The sequence below is a fragment of the Panthera leo genome, chromosome A2, assembly GCF_018350215.1.
Source record: "Panthera leo isolate Ple1 chromosome A2, P.leo_Ple1_pat1.1, whole genome shotgun sequence".
In the NCBI taxonomy this organism is placed as follows: domain Eukaryota; kingdom Metazoa; phylum Chordata; class Mammalia; order Carnivora; family Felidae; genus Panthera; species Panthera leo.
Genome location: NC_056680.1, coordinates 91884410 through 91906952, shown reverse-complemented (window position 1 = coordinate 91906952; position 22543 = coordinate 91884410). Strand labels below are relative to the sequence as shown.

General features: G+C 36.7%; 1 pseudogene; it reads right to left on the bottom strand.

Moving 5' to 3' along the window:
- Positions 1–1094: 1094 nt before the first annotated feature.
- Positions 1095–22080, bottom strand: LOC122213165 (annotated as a pseudogene).
- Positions 22081–22543: the final 463 nt, after the last annotated feature.

Here is a 22543-nt window from a genome sequence, read left to right as displayed (position 1 = left end):
ATTTTTTTGATTATATGTCTTGATACAGAATGTTTTTGTAAAGGGAAGCTCTGATACGGCTCAAATTATGTATATCAGCATATTCAAAATTGAATCAAATGTATTTCAGTTTCCTTAATGATGCCTAGAACATATGGACTTCCATGAAGTCTGAGAATCATTCAAAATTTCAGTACAAATTAATCCCATATTTATCACCATTACTGTGTGGGAAAATCTTTTTGTTTACTTTCCGTTAGCTTTTGAATTTATGAGGACTTGGCTATGATGTATGGAATGAAAGCTCAATGTACTTGTCTTTCTGCCAACCTTCATTCAAATTTTATACCTTAACAGACTTCACACTCATATATTTCTCTGGACAGACAAGTACCAATTTACAGTAGAGTGAAGCAAATTTTGACTATCTTTCTAATTTTGAGGCTTATCATTTGATCATCTCTGATGAACTAGAAAACTGAAACCCCTAATAGAAAATAGGAAGATAAGGATTCTATTACACATACAAATATTTTAAAAGCTTTGTTATAAAAGTGGTATCTGTTGTGTCAAACACAGCATTGAGCAACTTTATAATGGTATTTAATTTTATGGAAATCCTATGAAGTAGGTATCATTTACTGCTCAGAGAGGTTATATATATTATTAGATCTAGGGTTAGAACCTAGTTTGATTATAAGAGTCCTTAATTACTCTGGGCAGCGGTCATAGTAAATTCAATACACTTCCTCCTGTTAGACTAATTAAAATAAAACAAAAGGCACTTGCTCAAATTAAAAAAAAAGAAAGAATAAGAAAAAAGACTATCACAAAATAATAATTCCAAGCAAAAGGAATAATTTTAAGTTTATATACTTCAACCATTAATGAGTTTATATAGGCAGACTTCTGGATATATTACCAGTGGTTCCAGACCAAGGCAATAAAGTGACTATTGCAATAAAGTGGGTCAAATTGATTTGTTTTGTTTGTTTCCCAGTGCACATAAAAGTTATACTGACACTATTCCATAGTCTATTATATGTGCACTAGCATTATGTCTAAAAAAACAATGGACATACCTTAATTAAAAAATGCTTTAGTACTAAAAAGTGCTAACCATCATCTGAGCTTTCAAAGAGTCTTAATCTTTTTGTTCGTGGTGAGTCTTGTCTCCATGATGATGGCTGATGACTGATCAGGATGGTGGTTGCTGAGCACTGGAGTGGCTGTGGCAATTTCTTAAAACAGGACAATAATATTTGACCCATCAACTGACTCTGCCTTTCATGAACTATTTCTCTGTAGTATTCCAAGCTGTTTGATAGTATTTGACCCATAGTAGAACTTCTTTCAAAATTGGAGTCAATCCTCACGAGCACTGCCACTGCTTGATCAAATAAATTTATGTAAGATTCTAAATCATTTGTTGTCATTTCAACAATCTTCATAGCATCTTCACCAGGAGTAGATTCCATCTCAAGAAACTACTTTATTTGCTCACCCATAAGAAGTAACTCCTCATCCATTAGAGCTTCATCAGGACATTGCAGTAATTCAGTCACATCTGCAGGCCCCACACCCAATTCTAATTCTCGGGGGATTTCTATCACATGTGCAGTTACTTCTTCCACTGAAGTCATGATCTCCTCAAAGTCATGCCTGAGGGTTGGAACCAACTTCTTCCACACTTCCGTTTATGTTGATACCTTGACTTCTTGTGAATCACAAATGTTCTTCATGGCATCTAGAATGATGAATCCTTTCCAGAAGGTTTTCAATTTACTTTCCCCAGATCCATCAGAGGATCTACAGGCTATAACAGTTCTAGTTCATGAAATGAATTTTTTTTTAAATAATAAGACTCGAAACTCAAAATGGCTCCTTGATCCCTGGGTGGATGGTGTGTTAGCAGAATGGATGTTACGTCAAGAGGCAGGAAAACAACATTCATCTTATTCTCCATCTCCATCAGAGCTCTTGTATGACCAGCTGCATTGTCAATGAGCAGTAATATTTTGAATGGAATCTTGTTTTCTGAGCAGTAGGTCTCAACAGTGGGCTTAAAATATTCAGTAAACCATTTTTTAAATAAAAATGCTATCATCCAGCTTTTGTTGTTCTATTTATAGAGCACAGTCAGGATATATTTAGCATAATTCTTAAGGACCCTAGGATTTTTGAAATGGTAACTGAGCACTTGCTTCAACTTAAAGTCATCAGCTGTCTTAGCCCCTAAAAAGAGAGTCAGCTTGTACTTTGAAGCTTTGAAGCCAAGCACTGAACACTCTCTAGCTAAGAAAGACCTAGATGGAATCTTGTTTCAAGAGAAGGCTGTTTTGTTTACACTGAAAATCTGTTATTTGGTGTAAACACGTTCCTTGCTGGTCTTACTTAAATCTCCTGGAGAACTTGCTGCAGCTGCCGTATCAGCACATGCTGCTTCACCTTGCACCTTTATGGTAACGTGATGGCTTCTTTACTTAAACCTCATGAACCAAACTGCTTACTTCCAGCTTTTCTTCTGCAACTTCCTCACTGCCCTCAGCCTTCATAGAATCGAAGAGAGTTAGGGTCTTGTTTTGGGTTAAGCTTTGCCTAACATTTGGGAATGTTGTGGCTGGTTTGGTCTTCTATTCAGACCACTAAATCCTTTTCCATGTCAGCAGTAAGGCTGTTTTGCTTTCCTATCACTCGGGTGTTCATTGAAATAGCACTTTTAATTTCCTGAAAGATTTTTCCTTTGTATTTACAACTTGACTCACTGGTGCAAGAAGCCTAGCTTTCAGCCTGTCCCAGCTTTGGACATGCCTTCCTCACTGAGCTTAATCATTTCTAGCTTTTGATTTAAAGTGAGAGACCTGTGACTCTTCCTTTCACTTGAACACTTAGAGGCCACAGTGGGGTTACTAATTGCTGTACTTTGATATTGTTGTGTCTCAGAGAATAAGGGAGGCCTGAGGAGAGGGAGAGAGATGGGAAAATGGCCGGACACTGGAGCAGTCAGAACATACACACATTCATGATCAAGTTTGCTGTCTTATATAGGTGTGGTTCATGGTGCGCCCCGCCCCCCTGCCTGCCCCACCAATTATAATAGTAACATCAAAGATCACTGATCACAAATCACCATAAGAAATAAAGTAATAATGAAAAAGTTTAAAATATTGCAAAAATTACCAAAATGTGACACAAATACACAAAGTGTGCAAATGCTGTTGGAAAAAATGGCACCAGGAGACTTGCTCAACACAGGGTAGCCACAAACCGTCATTTGTAAAATGAAGGAAATAAAGTGAAGCACAATAAAAGATATTATGCCTGCATTTAATAATTCCATTTTGAGAACAAACTCATTATATTATCTAGGTATGTGTTTCATACTTTATTTTGGGATGTAAGTCAGAAAGTTGTATCACGTGTTTTAAAAATGCTAAGGTTATTTACTGAGATGAACTTATGGCTATGTCAAAGATGCAGCTGTCTTTTCTCAAACAGATACGAACTCATTTCTAACAGTTCTCTGTGTAAAACTAATAGAGTCACACTCCAATATAAAACATTCATGTTTTTATTCTCTGCACTGGAGCAGATACAAGACTACTTCTTCTGAAAACATCTTGGCTCTGTTTTTCAAGTGTTCCTCCAACCTACACCTGAACAGAAACCCATCTCAACATTGATACAGACTTACTTAAGCTTTGTCTCTTTAATAATCAGAATAAAGCCTAGAGGTATGTCTTTAATCCTTACATGAAATAGTTACATTCATACTTACCAAGAAATCCTCAAGGATTTCACTATGTATTCACTTTTCTGCCCAGAATTCCTTTGTTAATCATATTGGCATGTAACTTTGTACCCTGGCATAGTTTTATTGGTCATCTCATAGAATTACCTTTAAGGAAGCCATCAATAATAGTTAACCTAAGCATTCAAGATTGGTGAAAACTCTTTTAGAAAAAAAGATGCTAAATTTGTGAGCATAGAATTTTTCATAATATCCCTTTATTATCCTTCTAATATCCATGGAATCAGCAGTAATTACTGCTCTTTTGTTTTTAATATTAGTAATTTGTGTCTTCCTGTCTCTTTTTTTTAGTTAAACTAAAGTTTAATCAATTTATTGGTCTTTTCCTAGAACTAGCTTTAGATTTTATTGACTTGCTCTATTGCTTTCCTGTTTTTAATTTCATTGATTTCTGCTCTGATTTTTATTTCTTTTCTTCTGCTTGCTTTGGATTCAATCTGTAATTTTTCTCTATAGTTCTTAAGGTGGAAGCTTAGATTATTAATGTTAAGTCTTTCTTTGCTTTTAAAAAAAATTTTTTAAAATGTTTATTTATTTTTGAGACAGAGAGAGACAAAGCATGAATGGGGGAGGTTCAGAGAGAGAGGGAGACACAGAATCTGAAGCAGGCTCCAGGCTCTGAGCTGTCAGCACAGAGACTGACGCGGGGCTTGAACTCACAGACCATAAGATCAGGACCTGAGCCGAAGTCAGACGCTCAACTGACTGAGCCACCCAGGCGCCCCAGTCTTTCTTTGCTTCTAATATAACATGCAACAATATAAAATTGTTTCATAAGCTCCACTTTGGTTGTATCCCACAAATTTTTACAAACTGTGTTGTATTTTCATTTAGTTCAAAATATTTTAAAATTTCTCTCTGAGACTTTCTTGGTTTCATATCATTTAGAAGTGTGTTGTTTAATCTCCCATTATTCGGAGGTTTCCAACTATCTTTCCATTATTGATTTCTAGTTTAATTCCCTTTGGTCTAAGAGCAAATTTATATATATATATATTTTTAATTTGGTAAGATATGTTTATGACCAGAAGATGGTCTTTCTAGGTGAAATCTTCACGTGAGCTTGAAAAGAATGTGTATACTGATAATGTTGGGTGAATGAAGTATTCCAGAGATGTCAATTGATCAAGTTGATTGATGGTACTTTTCACTTCAACTATCTTCCTAGTTGCTTTTCTACCTGCTGAACATACCAGTTACTGATATTATTTTGAACAAATAGTTATCTGCTAAATCAATTGAGAGCAAGAAAAATATAAGACTTTATTTAACCTTCATTATTCCTTCTCTAATCCCTTCTCTAATCATCTTCTTTTCTTTATGTGAAAGGAGTTTCTGATGTATATATTTTCTTTCTTTCTGTAGAATTTCTCCTAACAGTTCTTTTCAGGTAGGTCTACTGGTGACACAGTGCCTCAATTTTTGTTTGTCTGAGGAAGTTTTTATGTATTTATTTTCTGTTTTTGATTTTCTGCAGTTCGAATATGATACACCTAGGTGTAGATTTATGCATTTTGTCTCCGATGTTCTGATTAGTGTCTCTGAGCTTCCTAGATCTGTAGTTTATTGTCCCTAATTAATTTTGAGAAACTCTCAGTCATAATTCAAATATTTCTTCTGCTCGCTCTCTCTCCCTCTCTCCTTTCCTTCCTCTCTTCCTCTCTCTTTCTATTCATTCTGGTAATACCATTACATGTATTTTATGCTTTTATAATGTTCCCACTATTTTTGGATAATCTATCTTTTTCATTACATTTTTTTCTCTTTGCCTTTCAGTGTTGGCAGTTTCTACTGGCATTTTTTTCAAGTTCGCTGATTCTTTCCTTAGTTCTGTCCAATCATTTCATGAGTCCTTCAAAGGCATTCTTCATTTCTGCTGCAGTTTTTAGAATTCTTATTTCTCATATTTTCTTTTATTCTTTATTAGTTTCCATCCCTCTGTTTACATTACCTATCTGTTCTTGTATAATGTCTACTTTTTCCACTAGAGCCCTTAATCATATTAATCACAGTTGTTTTAAATTCTCAGTCTGATAATGCCAACATCTCTGCCATATTTGAGTGTTATTTGAAGTCTTGTTCTGTCTCTTCAAACCGTGTTTTCTGTTATTTACTATGTTTTGCAAGTATTTTCTTGAAAGCCAGACATGATGCATTGGGTAAATGAAACTGAAGCAAATATGCCTTTAGTGTAAGGTTTATGTATATCCAGCTAGGGATTTGGGTCTTTCCTCTTGTTGAAACTATAATTTCATCAGGGCCTAACATTTCATCTGGTGTCCATGTATTTATCTCCTCTGTTGTTTTCAGGCTTCTCTAGAGGCTTCTTGAATAAGATTAGAGATATGCCGTTCTTTCTGTTGCATTCCTCTACTATTCTATGGATGTGGTGGTAAGGTGTTGGCGGGAGGAGGCGAAGTGTTCTGGAGTCCTGTGAATAGGTCTCAGCCTTTACTGACCTGTTGGGCTATGACTCTCTCAAGTGCTCCTCAGGGCTGATCTCTCTCTCCCTCATCACCCTTAGTTGAGACAGGAAGACTAGAAGGGGAGATGGGCATTTCTCTTCCCTGAGGTTGGCAAAACAGTTTTTTTTTTTTTTTTTAGTTTTTTTTTTGAGGGTATGTCTTGTTAAGAAGCCCAGAATGCTCTGACACATTTTTAAATGATGACTTTTCCTCTTCTGCCGCTTGAAGCAGAAGGGGATTTTTTTTCTTTCATCTTTAATTTAAGAACACGATAGGTCTCCCAGAGGTAAAATTTATAAAAGCATGGTGGCCTGCTTGAGACAGCCCTCTACCCACCCGAGTTTTACCTCAAACTTATCCACACTGAGGCTCCAGCAATTCTTCAGTATACTGCTAATGATTCCCTCAAAATCCTCACACTTCAGCTTTGCAAAGTTGTAATTTCTTATATCCCCTTGTCCAATTTTGGGGAAAGCAATTTGCCCCATAACCTCAGTTCACTGATGGTTCTAAATAGAGCTGTCGATCTTTCAGTTTGTTTAGTTTTCATCTGTTTCTGTGGATGGCCGTGACAACTTCCAAATTCTGTACATAATGGACCAGAAACTGGAAGTGCTCACTTTTTATATCTATAGAATACAAAGTACCTAGCACAAATGAGTTTTGAACAAATGACTGAAAGAGTGAATTACTGGATGATTTCCATATCTAATCGACAGAATTACATGGAAATAGGAAAGAAATAATTAATTAAAACTGATTTACGCATCAAGCATGGCTTTCTGTGGTCTGGCCTTATCATGAACATTTCTGGGCAGTGACTTCCAGCCTTACAGTTCTGTAATATCTTGTTTTTTTGATTATAATGGGTATAATTTTATCACTTAAATAACCAGATTAATTTATGTTTCAAGGGAGGAGCTCACCTAGTGCCAGACACTTAACAGATAATACTTAATAGATAAGAAGAATAATATTGCCATTTGTAGATCTTCAACAATGCAATAATAGAAGCTATCATTAGACATTGTAGGATTAATTTTATGCATAATTCATTTAGCATGGAGCTACCATGATATGCTGAAATATTATGTCAAGAAGCTGTAACATAATTTTAAAAGAAACTAAAAAAAAAAAAAAAAAAAAAAGGCTAGGAAAAGTAAACCTATAGATCTGTAAATGCAAAAAGCATATACATGGTAAAGAACCAAGACTCTGCTGTATGATTTTTCATGATATCTGACATCTGATATACATCAAAGTGAAGTTGCTGAATTGTATTCAGAAAGTAAAAGCCTGACATAGGTGTTATGGCTCCAGGGACCTAATGCTAGCAGCACATTATTATTTTTTCTTCACTGCCAAGTCTAAGCCTGAGATTAAATCAAGAGACAGAAAGTTGCATTTAACTACAAATTTACACAATCATAATTTCAGAGATAAAAAATTTATTATTAAAAAATATTTATTATTAGAGGCCCTCCAGGTTAGCCTCCCATTTGGCAAAAGAATCCCTCAAACAGTATTCTTAAGAAATGAGCCCCAGCTTCCTTTGGAAACCACACTTTGTGAAACATGCCTCCATCTGCTCTGTTGAGCACTTACTATATGCTAGGCAATGGGCCAAGATTTTCATGCATTGTCACAATAACTCTGTGAAGAATATAGTGTTGGTTCTATTTTACTAAGAGAAAAAAAAAAAAAAAAAAAAAAAAAAAAATATATATATATATATATATATATATATAGGCCTAAAGTGGTGGGAAAGACAAGAGGGAGGAGAGAGAAGGGAAGGGACAAGTAACAGACAAGGTAGACCAAACCACTGAGGTGAGAACTAGCTGACATTAATCCAGCAAACTTGTTAGAGAAGTAAAACTGGAAAAGTAGAGGTTGGGACTCAAAATAAGAAAACCAGTTAGCCCTTATAAAAGAGGAGATGGGCCAGCAGATCCCCTAGTCTACTCTGGCAGAAAACTGAGGCTTGCTTTCTGGAAAAACTGAACCAGGTAGGATTTAGTCTTAAGAACATCTGATACAGTTTAGGGCTAAGCTATAAAACCATTTAAAATAAGGAGATTAAGTGAAAATTTGCATACAAGTGAGATTTCAAATTTCTTTTCTGTTCATGGCTTCTGAAAGCTTCACAGATACTGACCCCTGTAGGTCATTCACTGAAAAAATAATAATAATTACTACTTATCACACCATACTGAAGGTTGCCATCTGGTAAACTCAACCCATACACATAAACCTTCCAATCAAACTTTTGGTCCCTTAGTTATAAATAAGACTGTCAGGTAAACAGCCAAGTACTACAAAATATATGAGGACTGCCTCAAGCACATAAACTGTAGATCAAACCAAATGTGCATTTGCTTGCTCTCTCTCACTCTCTTTCTCTATTTCCCCCCACACACATACACACACACAATATGAAAAAATGTTCAGTAGAAAATCTGGAAGATAATATTGTGAAAATCTCACAGAATTTTGACCTAAATACTAAGACATACACATTAAGACATAAATATTAAGACATAATATTAACAGCAAGAAAAATAATAAGGAATTTGGAAGATTCATTCTGGAATTATAATATCCAAATAAGAGAATTTTGAAAGGGAAGAAAGAGAGCAGATGAGGAAATTATCAAATATAATATTAAAAAAATCCCAAAACAAATGGCGAGATTTTCCTAATTGAAATATTCTATGGAATGGCCTGCACAGTGATTGAAATTTGATTCATAGAAAAGCAAGTCATTATAGGATGTTAGCATATTAGGAATCTTTGGAACAGTGTGCATGGTGTGATTTCCCAGACTTTACGTGGAGCATTCCCTCTTCCTGGAACATTCTCCCTCAGATAGATGGCTGTAATCAATGGCTCCCTGTATCTTCTAAGTTTTATCATTGTCTTTTCATTAAGGTCTTCACTGAAGTCCCTAATTAAAATTCTGTTTGCCCAGAGCACCCCCTCTACACTCTACTCTTATTTTCCTCCATAGCACATAGGACTACCCAGTGCTCTGCATATTCTATTATTTTCTATCTTCTTTTTTAGAAGAAGATCTTATTTTCTATTTTCTGTCTTCTTTTTCTATTTTCCCACACTCACTGTGATGTCAGCTCCACAAGTATGGAGATGATTGGTTTATTACTGTATCCCCAGTAACTGGAATGGTATCTGGCCCATAGCTGGCTGTAAATAAATGTTTCTTGTGAGAAGAAATGATGAAGAGAAATGTCTAAATGTTTTCAGAAAGAAAGGATTGGGATTAAAGATGACATTGACTTTTCAAGAGCAACATTAAAGTTGAAACCCGGTTGAAAAATAAATCAAGTATAAAAGTAGAATAAGCACATTTACATTTACCGATACACGTGGGTCCCACAGTTTTACCTTGTGTGTCTTAGAAAGCTTCTGGGGACTAGGTTCCAGCAAAAGGAGGAAATAAGATATAGGAAGTCATAAGATCAAGAAAATGAGGAATAAAATCTTGGAGAGAAGCAAAAGCAGTCACAGGATGATGATAAAAAGAAGTCTCAGAACAATAGCTGTGCAGCAGGAGTGGAGAGCAACCTGCGGGGGCTGGGGTAGAAAGAGAGAGGTCCCTACCACCTATTTCTCTAAAATGGGAAGGAGGGGAATAAAAAACAAAACAGAACTGACCTATTGCCTCATGTATCTGACATTTTGTATTAATACGTTGTTATCAGAGGCACTGGTGGTTCAGTCAGCTAAGCGGAACTCTTGATTTTGCCTCAGGTCATGATCTCACAGTTCACTTCAAGCTCCACATCAGGCTCTGCGCTATCAGCGTGGAGTCAGCTTGGGACTCTCTGTCTCCTCTCCTGCCCCTGCCCCTCTCTCACATGCTCTCTCTCTCTCAAAAATAAATAAACAAATGTTTAAAAAAGACCTTTCGGGGCGCCTGTGTGTCTCAGTCGGTTAAGCGTCCGACTTCAGCTCAGGTGACGATCTCGCGGTCTGTGAGTTCGAGCCCCGCGTCGGCTCTGGGCTGATGGCTCAGAGCCTGGAGCCTGCTTCCAATTCTGTGTCTCCCTCTGTCTCTGCCCCTCCCCCGTTCATGCTCTGTCTCTCTCTGTCCCAAAAATAAATAAACTTCAAAAAAAAAAAAATTAAAAAAAAAAGACCTTGCTATTATATATGGTACATAGTTCAGAGATAAATTTGTAATAGGCAGTGATAGAAAACGAGGCAAATATAAGAATAAAGCAATTTCTAACTCCAGGAAAAAAGAGTTGTACAAAAAAGAAAACATAATCATAAGGTAATAATATATATGAAGCTCAGACAATTTAGAAGCCACAGTGACATAAATTCTGGGTATCAACTTACCACAATAAAATAGAAATCTTTATGGACTGACAAGATGTAAGTGAAAACATATGAAAGCAGAATAATATGTAAAAGAAAATCACATTTTATGTTTACATTTCCTATAAAAGTTAACAATTTGATGTAAATGTTTAGACACTTATCTAAAAAGATAGGGACCAAATTGTTACTACGTACTTTTACTCATTGTTCTATACTTCTGACTTTTAATTTTTGATACAAGCAAGTATTCAAGCAACTCTTTTAATAATTAAATTTTGTGTAAAATATAGATCCAAAATGCAATTTTAATTTTTACATAGTATTCCAGTTTATATGTGTCATAATTTAGTCATTCTCTGTTTTTTTTTTTTTTTCATTGTAGGTTTAGCATGTTTTCAGTATTTTTCTATTTTAAACATCCTATACATCAATCTTTGGAATTCATTTGATTATTTTTCTAGAATACATGCCAGATGGAATTGTTGATGGGAAAATTCCCATTTTAAGTCTTTTGCTAAATAATCCAAAACTGAACATCAAAAGATTGAAACAATTTATATCCTCATAAGGACTGTTTACCAGTGTTTGTTTTCTCACATCTTGTCAACACTGAGTAGGATCATTCTTTTACCATATTTGACAACCTTATAAAAAAAACTCTCCAAGTTTGTATTTAGTTGATTATTAGTGATGTAGACCATGTGTTCACGTGTTGCGAGCCAATGGCAATCGTTTGAATGCACCCCTTCTCACTTTCTCTCCTTGTCACTGCTATATAATGATTTCTGATCATCTCTCTTCGGCTTTTAGCCTCATATCTTATCACAGAGCCAAGCTCTTGCCTGGTGTACCATCTCTTAAACTGCTTTTAGATATATTTTTCTAAATCACAAATCTGATCATATCATTTGCTTGCTTAGAAGCCCTTGAAGACTAGCAATTTCCTACAAAATAAATTGTAAAATTCTTCAAGGGGCACACCAAATCAGCACAGATATGAGCTCAACTATTTTCTAAATTATAAAAATGGGTTTTTATGACAGCCTTTCTTCAATAATTATAAAGAATGTGGGATTAGGGGCCCCATCTTCTTTACTATAACATTCACTCTATCGAGTTAAGAAGCGTTTAAGGAGTGACATCACCAAGATGTCAAGGTAGGCTGTCCCTGATTTCACTCCCTTTTAAAAGAAGAACAGCTAATAACTGATTAAAAACAAGGTACTACTATGAGACTCCTAGAAAATGGCAATGAGGATGAAGCACCCCACCGCACCTCAGAGCCCAAGACAGACCACATTAGAAGGGAAAGAGAAGCAGCTAGACATTGATGTTATTGCCCTGTCCCCAGGCCAGTGAAGCACCACATAGAGAGATCTCCCCTGAGTCTCTGGTTCCTTCAGGAGAGACAGGGGAACCTAGGCAGGGACAACTGACCCCCACAGCACTGTTGGTCACTTGCGGAAGCCTCTACTCTGATCTCGCCCCACAAGTACTGCAGGGGAGTCTTTGGGCTCAACCACCAGGATGTGACAGAGAAGTGGGGAGGGGCATGGAAGAACCCGCGCATGAATCTTGGCAGGCACAGTTGATATGCCCAAGTATTAACCCAAACCAGCGGCTTTGCTAATTTGAAGAACCAAGGCAGTGGTGTCCTCTGGCCAGGGAACTCTGTGGGGTGTAGCTCTGCCTTATTTAGATCCTTAAAATGAGGAATTTGCTGGTCCTAGAGCTGAGTTTGCCCAACCCAGGCAGGGAGGTGAGTCACAGGTGTCCACCATTTGTGGAGAGTGTTTTGAGGCTACATCTGACCACCGCGGCTAGCCACAACTCCTGGAAGCTGTGTGTCCTAGTGACACTTGAGCAGAGCAGTGGGATGACAGAATGGATTGCCCCCACATCAAAGCTAGTACCCAGCAGAGAGGGTATCTGTGCTACACACAGGCAGAGGGATTAATTCATAGCCAAGCCTAAGGGTAGTCCCAGTTTGTCCCATTGGAGAACTTGTTTGAGAGATTGAGAGTTACCTGGAGCATCCCCTTCCCTGCCCACTCAGACGAGGGAGCCGAGACCCAATTCTACCTGCCAGAATAAAACAGGAATAATGCTCCTTGACATGGCTGTTGGCAATGGTTTCTTTGATAAGACACCTAAAACACAAGCAACAAAATCAAAAATAAACAATTGGGACTAAGTGAAACTCAAATACTTCTGCAGAGCAAAAGAAACCATCAACAAAGTGAAAAGACAGCCTACAGAATGGGGGGAAAATCTGCAAGCCATGTATCTGATAAGGGGTTAATAGCAAATATATAAATAAAATTCATACAACTCAATTGCAAAAAACCAAATAACTCAATTTTAAAATGGGCAAAAGAACTAAAGGGACCATTTTCCAAAAAAGATAGACAAAAGGCCAACAGGTGCAAAATAAAGATGTTTAATATCACTAGACATTAGGGAAATGCAGATTAAAATCACAATGAAATACCATCTTATGCCTGTTAAAATGTCCATCATTAAAAAGACAATAGTTAACAAAGGCTGGTGTTGATGTGGAGAAAAGAGAACCTTTTGTGCACAGTTGGAATTGTAAATTGTTATGGCCACTATGGAAAACATTATGGAGGATCCTCAAAAATTAAAAACAGAACTACCATATGACCAGGCGATTCCAGTTCTGGTAATAATTTATTTTTAAAAAACCCAAAAAACTCAAAAGACACCTGCACCCCCATATTCATACAAGCATTATTTATAATAGCCAGGACATGGACACATCTTAAAAATCCATCAACATTATACAATGGAATATTATTCAGCCATAAAAATGAGAAAATCCTACCATTTGTTATGTGGATGAACCTTGATTGTATTATACGAAGTGAAATAAGTCAGAGAAAGACAAATCTTTAAAAGTAATCTTAGTAAAAGGGATCAGAGTTGTGGCTGCCAAATGTGGAGGGTGGGAGGAGCGGGGATTGGAGGAAGATGGTCAATAGGAATACAATTCCAGTTATAAGATAAATAAGGACTAGAAATGTGATGTACATGATAACTATAGTTAACACTGCTATATGATATATAGAAAAGTCTTTAAGAGTAAATCCTAGGAGTTGTCATCATAAAGCAAAATATTTTTTCCTCTGTAACCACCCACAATATATGTAAATCAAACTATGCTGTATACTTTAAATTTACACATTAATATATGGCAACTATTTCTCACTAAAACTGGAAAAAAATAAGTGATTTATCAACGGTGGATGAATATACCGACGTAGGACAGAGTGGTATTCACTTACTCATTCTTTTTAAAACATATTCATGGAATCATTACTATGTGCCAAACACAGCTCTACACTTTAGAGAGACAAGGATGGATACATGGCCAATAGAACCAACAACACCCTCCTCTTCTCTTTGTGGAGCCAATGGCAGGGAGGAGGGGAGAGGACAAAAAAATAAAAAGGAAAAAATTGTGTTTACAGAGTAATAAGCAATGGTGTGCTGATACACAAACACTCTGGAAAAATCAAAAAAACCTAAGAAGCATTGTTTGTAGTACTTGTGTATTTCCCACCACAAACCATGGCTGATTTCAAGCTACTGATGGTTGAAGAGCCAGCTCTCAGAATTCTCATACATTGAACAATTGGCTCTGGAGAGCCAGCACAAATAGAGTCTGACCACCACTGAGGGCAAACAGAGTACTAAGGTTGGGAGAACTGACAACTGTCCACTTGAGGTAGAGTTGCAAAGCAGAGATCCTCCCCCCAACCCCCGCCCAGAGAAAGTGACATTGAACTACCACACAAATGAAGAGAAGAACCAGGAAGGTTCACATGGAAGAACATTACAGAGAGATATATTGCAAATGTCTTAAAGCAGGAAAGCACTTGGCACATCTGAGATACAGAAAGAGCTAGAATATAGATTTTTAATTTATTTTTTAATCAGGAGACAACCTTAAGATCAAAAAGGCTTTAACTAAAAAGGTTGGCAGCAGCATTTTAGGAAAGCTGAATTGTGAGCCAGAAGCTAAGATCTTCTTTGAGTCTTTTGTACTTTTTTTGCTAATGGAGGTTCCAATTACTGCTGGGTAATTCCAGGGGGTGGGGTCAGTGAGGTATGTATATATACATTTATATTTACATATACATTTACATATACATATGAATGTACACATACACACACACACACACACACACACACACACACACACACATAGCAGAAAGCTGGATTATAGAATGCAGAATATAAACGAAGATAAGTAGTATTTTATTTCACTAGCATGTATGTTTCTGAGAATTTCCATTCCAGATACTTGAGTCTACATTTCATCACCTTTGCTGATCCTACAAATTAACTAGACCTTGAAGTTTTTTTTGCCACATTAAGAGGACTAGTAACTTAAACATATAATGGTGAAATATATTATCAGGACAATTGGGGCAGTATTTGGAGAAAATTAAATCCACTTGGGGCACCTGGATGGCTTAATTGGCTAAATGTTCTACTTCGGCTCAGGTCATGATCGCATGGTTTGTGAATTCGAGCCCCACATTGGGCTCCACGCTGGAAGTGTGGAGCTTGCTTGGGATTCTCAGATTCTCTCTCTTTCTCCCTTTCCCTCTGCCCCCCACCTATTTGCATTTTGTATTCTCTCTCTCTCTCTCCCTCTCCCTCTCTCAAAATAAATAAGTAAACTTAAAAAAAATCAAATTGTAGGAGCAAAGCAAGGGGTAATTGGACTGAATTTGTTTAGCAGTTGTGGGAGTCTTCCTCTTGGAGACAAGACGGCAAAGGTGATTCTGTTCTGCTATTTTATCCTGAGCAGGTAGATTTGGGGAGAATCCAAAATAATATTTTAAGAATGAATCAGTTGGAGTTGAAATTCAGGCTTGACAAGTTCTCCTGAGTGAAAATAAATCCAGTCGTGAGGCAAATGAAAATTAGGAGGATTAAATGTCACATGTGGAGGATCTAAAAGTGGATTTGTTTTTTATTATTGAAGATATTTTCATGGATTATTTGTATGGGGATCAGGCTCCTTTGTTTTTTCTAAATTGAGATGAGCCAGTATGTCTCTGAGGCAGGAGAGATTTTTATTGCATGTAAGGATGTGCAGTTTTCATTTCAGTATTATACACTTGTGGCTAACTGTCTTGAGAAAAGAATTATGACTTGTAGAGAGTCTCACAAGAAATTAGCTGTTATTAACATGTTAGCTATATTAATAGTTACACTGCTGTCTTTATCCAAGTGACTATAATTTGTATATACATTCAAACTGCTTTAGTGGTAATGCTCAACATTTACATGGAAACATAAGTTCAAGGCAATAGCTAAAACAATGGAGTTATTTCCAAAAATGTGAGTTATATATAGAGCTAGGTTGTTAAAGCTAGAAATTTATTTTTCCGCTTATTGAATATCTATAAAAAATTCAGCTTTTTTTTACTGACAAGCAATCTTTCTCTACCAATAATACCTAAGAAAAATATCTTTAAAAAAACTTTTTTTAATGTGTATTTATTTTTTGAGAGAGAGAAAGAGAGACAGAACACAAGTGGGGGAGGGGCACAGAGAGAGAGAAACACAGAATCTGAAGCAGACTGCAGGCTCTGAGCTGTCAGCACAAAGCCTGACGCAGGGCTTGAACTCAAGGACTGCAAGATCATGACCTAAGCCAAAGTCAGATGCTTAACCAAATGAGCCACCCAGGCACCTCACCTAAGAAGAATACCTTAATTTTTTATCAAATTATAGAAAAATTATATTAAATGCCCAATGGAATTAAATTAAAGCTATGACTCTCAGGCTATTTTACTTTATTTTTAAAGTCATATATTTTGACTTACTTCTCTAGAATTATAATATATCTCTGAATAATATAATATTTATAATAAAATAACACAGGACACTGCTATTCAGGTACAAGACAATATAAAAGCTTAGAAATCACTTATTCAACTGAAGGAGCCTAGGGAATAATAAAAATTCAGATTACCTTGCTTCTCATTCTAAGTCATTCTATCAATGAGTAACAGAATTCATTTCATGTGAATTTAGAGTCACTTCAAAGTATACCAAAAAGACCATACTGTTGGAAGTTCAACAGAAGATGACAGATATTTTGTCTGAATCCACATGGAAAATAAAATTATAGAAGCTATTCATATTACTCAGGCCAAAAAATATTCTCAGCCAAATCCTCACCACTATCATTATAATCATCATCACAATCAAGAAGAGCCCTTACTGAAGCAAGAACCAAACAGACATATTTAGCTTTGGAATTTGAAAAAAAAAAAAAAAGACTTTTGCATGTTTTACTTTAGTAAATACTTCCTTTTTCTGTATATAAAATTCAGTTTCATTTAAAAGGGAAATTGTAAACCCAACTTCATTTAAAATTCAAGCTATTGTCAAATTTTTAGGCTAAAATAAATCTTTAGGTAAAAGAAATTTCAACATTACACAAGAAAGGAGTCTTACAAGGTCTACAGCACATTTAATTATTCCATTGGTTTCCAAAGTGGACTCTTGTACAAAATTCTGCACAATGTTAACAGATTTTGATCAAAGAGAATTTGGAAAATGCTGTCAGGTCACCTTACCATGAGATCTCAGCTCTTTGAATATCCAGATAAAAATTGTCAATCTCTGCATTAAATACGCAGGAATATATGCTGAAATACAGCCACGAATGATATGGGAGGCATCCCAGGCAGAGGGAAGATTAGGAGCCAAGATGAGCAGGTGGGAAAGCATAAGGCATCTTTGAGAAACTGTAGGGAAATTCTGGAGTTGCAGAAGATAAATCTGGAAATGGAAGCCAGAGCCAGACTGTGGACGTTTTGAATTGACAGGCTAAGTAGTTCAGACTCTTGAAAAAGTCAGTCATCACCCCCTGAACGTGGTCATTTAAGAAGATTAAGTGGCCATAAATGGGTAGCCTGGTTTGGAGCAGGGAAACTACTGGAGATGGGGAGTCCAGTTCGAAGGCCCTAGCAAAGATTCAAAAGTGAGATTAAATATGAATGGTGAAAAGAGATTGTAGAACGAAGACCGAGAACAAGATCTACTGGAAAAGAATGAGAGGAATGAGACACAAGAGCTCCCCAGGATAGTGACGGTGACTTTAGTGGCCATAGAGAATCTGTTGCAGTTTCTCTGTGGGTGGGTCATGCTCTGGAACCGCCGCATGTCTTGATGTAGGTTTTCTATCATATAAGACCTACCATTCGTCACTACACAGTTAATTTCTAGTCATTCTTTAAGAATTCTAACTTAATTGTCATCTCTTCTTTCATAAATCAGTTTTGTACACTTAGTATCTTAGGTATACAATTGCTAGTACACTTAGGTATACAATTGCTAGTACACTTAGTATCTTAGGTATACAATTGCTAGTACACTTATGGTGGATGTGTCTGTCTCCCCAGTTGGGATGTCAGCTCCCAACTGAAGTTAGGGACCAAATGGGTCCATTTTTCACAACTAGCACAACAGTACATAACAGAAGCTCAACCCTTGTTTGGTGAAGGAGCATACCCAGGAACATTAGAGCACTGATAAGCCTAAAGACACACAGAAATAGGGACACAGATAAAATAGAAGGCTGGAGGAAAGTTTGTTTTATCAACATGTTGGAAAGCCAATGGAAATAAGATTGAAGGAACTAATAAAAAGGGAAATTGATGAGACAGAATTCCAGAGTACAAGAGAGGCTGTAGCAGGTAGAGCAGGTGTGGAGAAATCACCCTCTTAGGAGTCCAGTGCTTTCTACAGTTTTGAAAACATGTCTCATGCCCTTCTATTTCCTCACCTTAGCTTCTTGTGTTTCCACTGTCAAGAATGCCATCCCATCTTCAGCCTCAAGTTCAACATCTACTTCTGCATGTTTAAATTTATTTTTTTTATTTTTTTTATTAACGTTTTTTATTTATTTTTGGGACAGAGAGAGACAGAGCATGAACGGGGGAGGGGCAGAGAGAGAGGGAGACACAGAATCAGAAACAGGCTCCAGGCTCCGAGCCATCAGCCCAGAGCCTGACGCGGGTCTCAAACTCACGGACCGCGAGATCGTGACCTGGCTGAAGTCGGACGCTTAACCGACTGCGCCACCCAGGCGCCCCTACTTCTGCATGTTTAAAGCACAGATCATATGTAGCTATCCCATGAGAACCTTCTCTGGTTACTTATTTTTCTAAATCATATATATGTAATATATATATATAAATATATATATATATATATAAATCATATATATTACATGTGTGTGTGTGTGTGTGTGTGTGTGTGTATATATATATATATATATATATATATATGTATATGTATATCATCTCAAGACCACCTACATAAAATCCACTGGGAGTGATGCTTATGGAAATTTCTCTTTATAGACATATTCCATGTAATTAATAATGAATGGATGATAGAATTAGAATCATCATTTTACAACTTGAAATGAAGTAATAGATTTAAGCAAATGATCATCGATGGTTACAAAAATCATTAGTGGAAAAAAGTGAGGTACTTAATGATGGATGGATCAAACAGCTATTATCTAAACCCATTTCTCAAACTTAAAGTCATAAAAATAGAGGCAATTAGACATCATATGCCTCTTTACACAAGGGTACAATGTGCCTTGTATTTTTGCCAAGAAAAAAGTATGAACTTGAATTTGTCTAGATCTCTATATGTAACAATCAGTTTAAAAGAAATACAGAAGACAGAGGAAATGAGAAAAGACAGTATTGGATTACATTTAGCAAAATCCTGAATATGTCTAATTTTTTCAGCAGATAAATTGCAAGAAGTAAACATAAGGAGGGAATGAAAAACCTATAGTTGAAATATATATTCAAAGAAACTTAAACACGGGTCAACCAAAAGTATGGATATGTATGTGTGTATGTTTAGAGAGAGCAAGCACATGCATGCACTAGTGGGGGAGGGGCAGAGGGAGAGGAAGACAGAATCCTAAGCAGGCTCCATGCCCAGCATGGGGCTCGATCACAATCACTGGACCCTGAGATCATGACCTGAGCTGAAATCAAGAGTCAGTTGCTTAGTGGACTGAGCCACCCAGGTGCCCCAATAATGGATATTTTGGACCCTGTTTGAAATTCTCCATTTTAATCATTTTAAAATGCAAGTTCCTGGGCCCCACTCAGAACTATTGAATTAGAATACCTGAAGGAGAGGCTGGGTATCTGCATTATCAAGTTCCAAAGTGATCATTATGCACACTAAGTTTTGGGAATCACAGTCCTAAAACAGTTTATTCCATGTCCTTGCTCTTGACTGAAAAATACAATAAATTATGGATACATGCCACACCTTTAAAAATAGAAACTGAAACTTGGATCTCTCAAGGACAAATATTTTATATGCACTCAGTAAATACTAGGGATGTTAGTCAAAATATTTGTTGTTGTTTAGTCTGAATAAATATTTTAGGTCTAGATTATAGAAGAGTTCCCCACACATTCCAAGATATCAGATCCATTTGGCATCAGGAGTGTACACCTTCTCACAGTTGTGAGCCACAGTCAATCCTCTGACCAAGTGGAATCTCTTTCTTAGTGGTATTTAACACTCCTAATTCTTAAATGGCCAAAATCTTCATACCTCATGCAACAAGGATAAATGCTAACAGGATAAGAATAATAGCCTCCTCTTGCATAGAGAGATGGAAAGAGAGGATTATAGTAGCATGCATAGAATATCCAAACTGATAATATATATATATATGGCCCTTTAGGGAAAAAAAATGAAATGTTTCTATATGAATTACCTCTCAACTTAGCCTCTCAGAGTTTTCGTTTATTTGTTTGCAATGGTCCATTTATTAAGTAATCACTTTGACTTTCCTAAGAGGGTATTCTTTGGAAAATGTAACCTTTTAATGAGAATTGTTTTCCTAAAGTCCTAGTTTTCGCTAAACCTCAGAAATCTTGAAAGAACCCTATAACAGATTCTGTCCAGTGCTCTGCTTTTGCCACTATCTAGTTAGGTGATTTTGAATAGGTCACTCTTTTTACTGGGTTCTGGCTTCCCCGTATGTGTAATTCTAAAATAAATATCAGTCTGCTTTTAGATCTTCTTTAAATTCACCTACAGTTTTATGTGACTTCTAGGAAAAAAAAATATTTCACCTAACATTTAAACAGAAAACAACCTTTCAAGAAAAAAAAATGGTTTCACCTCAGCATCTTAGATGACAATAAATAAGGCTAAATGCATACATTCTGTTGTGAAGGTACAAATCTAGGAATAAGAAAGATTTTTCCCACTCGGGCTTACCTGCTTATGAGCGTGATCGTAAGAATTAATATGATTGTCAAACTCCTGGTGCTTGTGATACTGCTTGTCACATAATTCACAGTAAAAGTTTGCTTTTACATCTTCCAGGGCCTTTGCTGTGGACTTCTCCTTTTCTGGAAAGTCCTTTAAAGGAGGAAAAAATGTTGGTTATATTTCTCTCTCATAGCATAACCAGATCTCACATTAACCAACTTGTTATTTAAACTTACTGTGACTGAAAGAATATGGTGAGGCTCATTATTTTTATTTATTTACTTTTTTTATTTTGGAAATTCATGGCACACTGGAAATAACTTTCAACTCAGCCTCATTCCTAACTTATCAACAAACACAGAATGAATTCCCCCAAAGAAGCCCACAGTTGCAGCTTGGTCATTCTCTTTCTTGCCATCCATTTCCAGGTTGGTCTACTGACTCACCTAACTGAAAGAATCACCACAATTTCCTCTGCCAATCCAATGGCTGATCTCAAACACAAGCCTCCACTATGTCCTTGAAGCACCCATTACTACAAGGCCTCTCTACTATAATATTTTATTGGGACATTGATGACATTGTTTTATATCATTCATTTACTGCTTCATGTGTTTTAGCCTCACTGAAACTGTCAGTGTTGGGACTTGCTATTCTATGCATACAATGCCTATTCCCACCTTGTCAAGTTGATGAGCTCCTACCCCTTTCCCAAGGCCCAGCCCTTTGTCCCCTCTGGAATGCTTTCCCATGGCTTTATCGGAAGGACAAAGTGCCCATTTCGTTGCTTGTTACCAAACACATCCATGAACATTCATAAACATGTCTTCTTCTGATATTATCCCTTACGTTTCTGTTTCACACAATTCCATCCTCAGCCACTGATCTATCTACTCCATACAGTCTCCATGGATGACCTCCATTCACACTATAGCTAGGGTCATATTTATCTGCAGTCTCTAACTCCAGGCTAAGCTTCTTCGAGAAACATCAGTTCATGCTAGACACGGCCAATGGGTTTACCACATAGTTTTCAAAACCATTACTCTTATAATTTTGACTGTGCTTTATCACAGACAGAGTTTTGGCCACATCACTCCCCTGCTTCAAATCCTCTTGAACATAGAGAATATAGTCGGTGGTATTGTAACACCACTGCATGGTGACAGGTGGTAGCTACACTGGCGGTGAGCATATAGAGTTGTTGAAACATTATGTTGTACACCTGAAACTAACATAACGTTGGGGGTCAATTATACTTCAATTAAAAAAGAATAATAATCCTCTTGAATTCTCTTATTTCCTATAGAATAATAGCGATGAATACTTACTGAGCATAAGCTATGTGCCACGTAGTAAGCTGAGTATGTGGTGAATTATCTCACTTATTCCTCACACCAACCCTATAAAAATAAGTTCTCTTTTAATCTACACTTTACAGAGGTATCAATCAGCACTTAGAATCACACACTCGAATCACACACTCATGGCCACTGAGTAAGTGGAGGGGGGATTTGAATTCAAATAATGTATGCCTAGCGCCCTTGTTAATAAACAAGATACTTTGCTATCTCCCTTGAGGCCAGTCCTCTTAATGTACCATACAAGCTCCTCCCTACCTCAT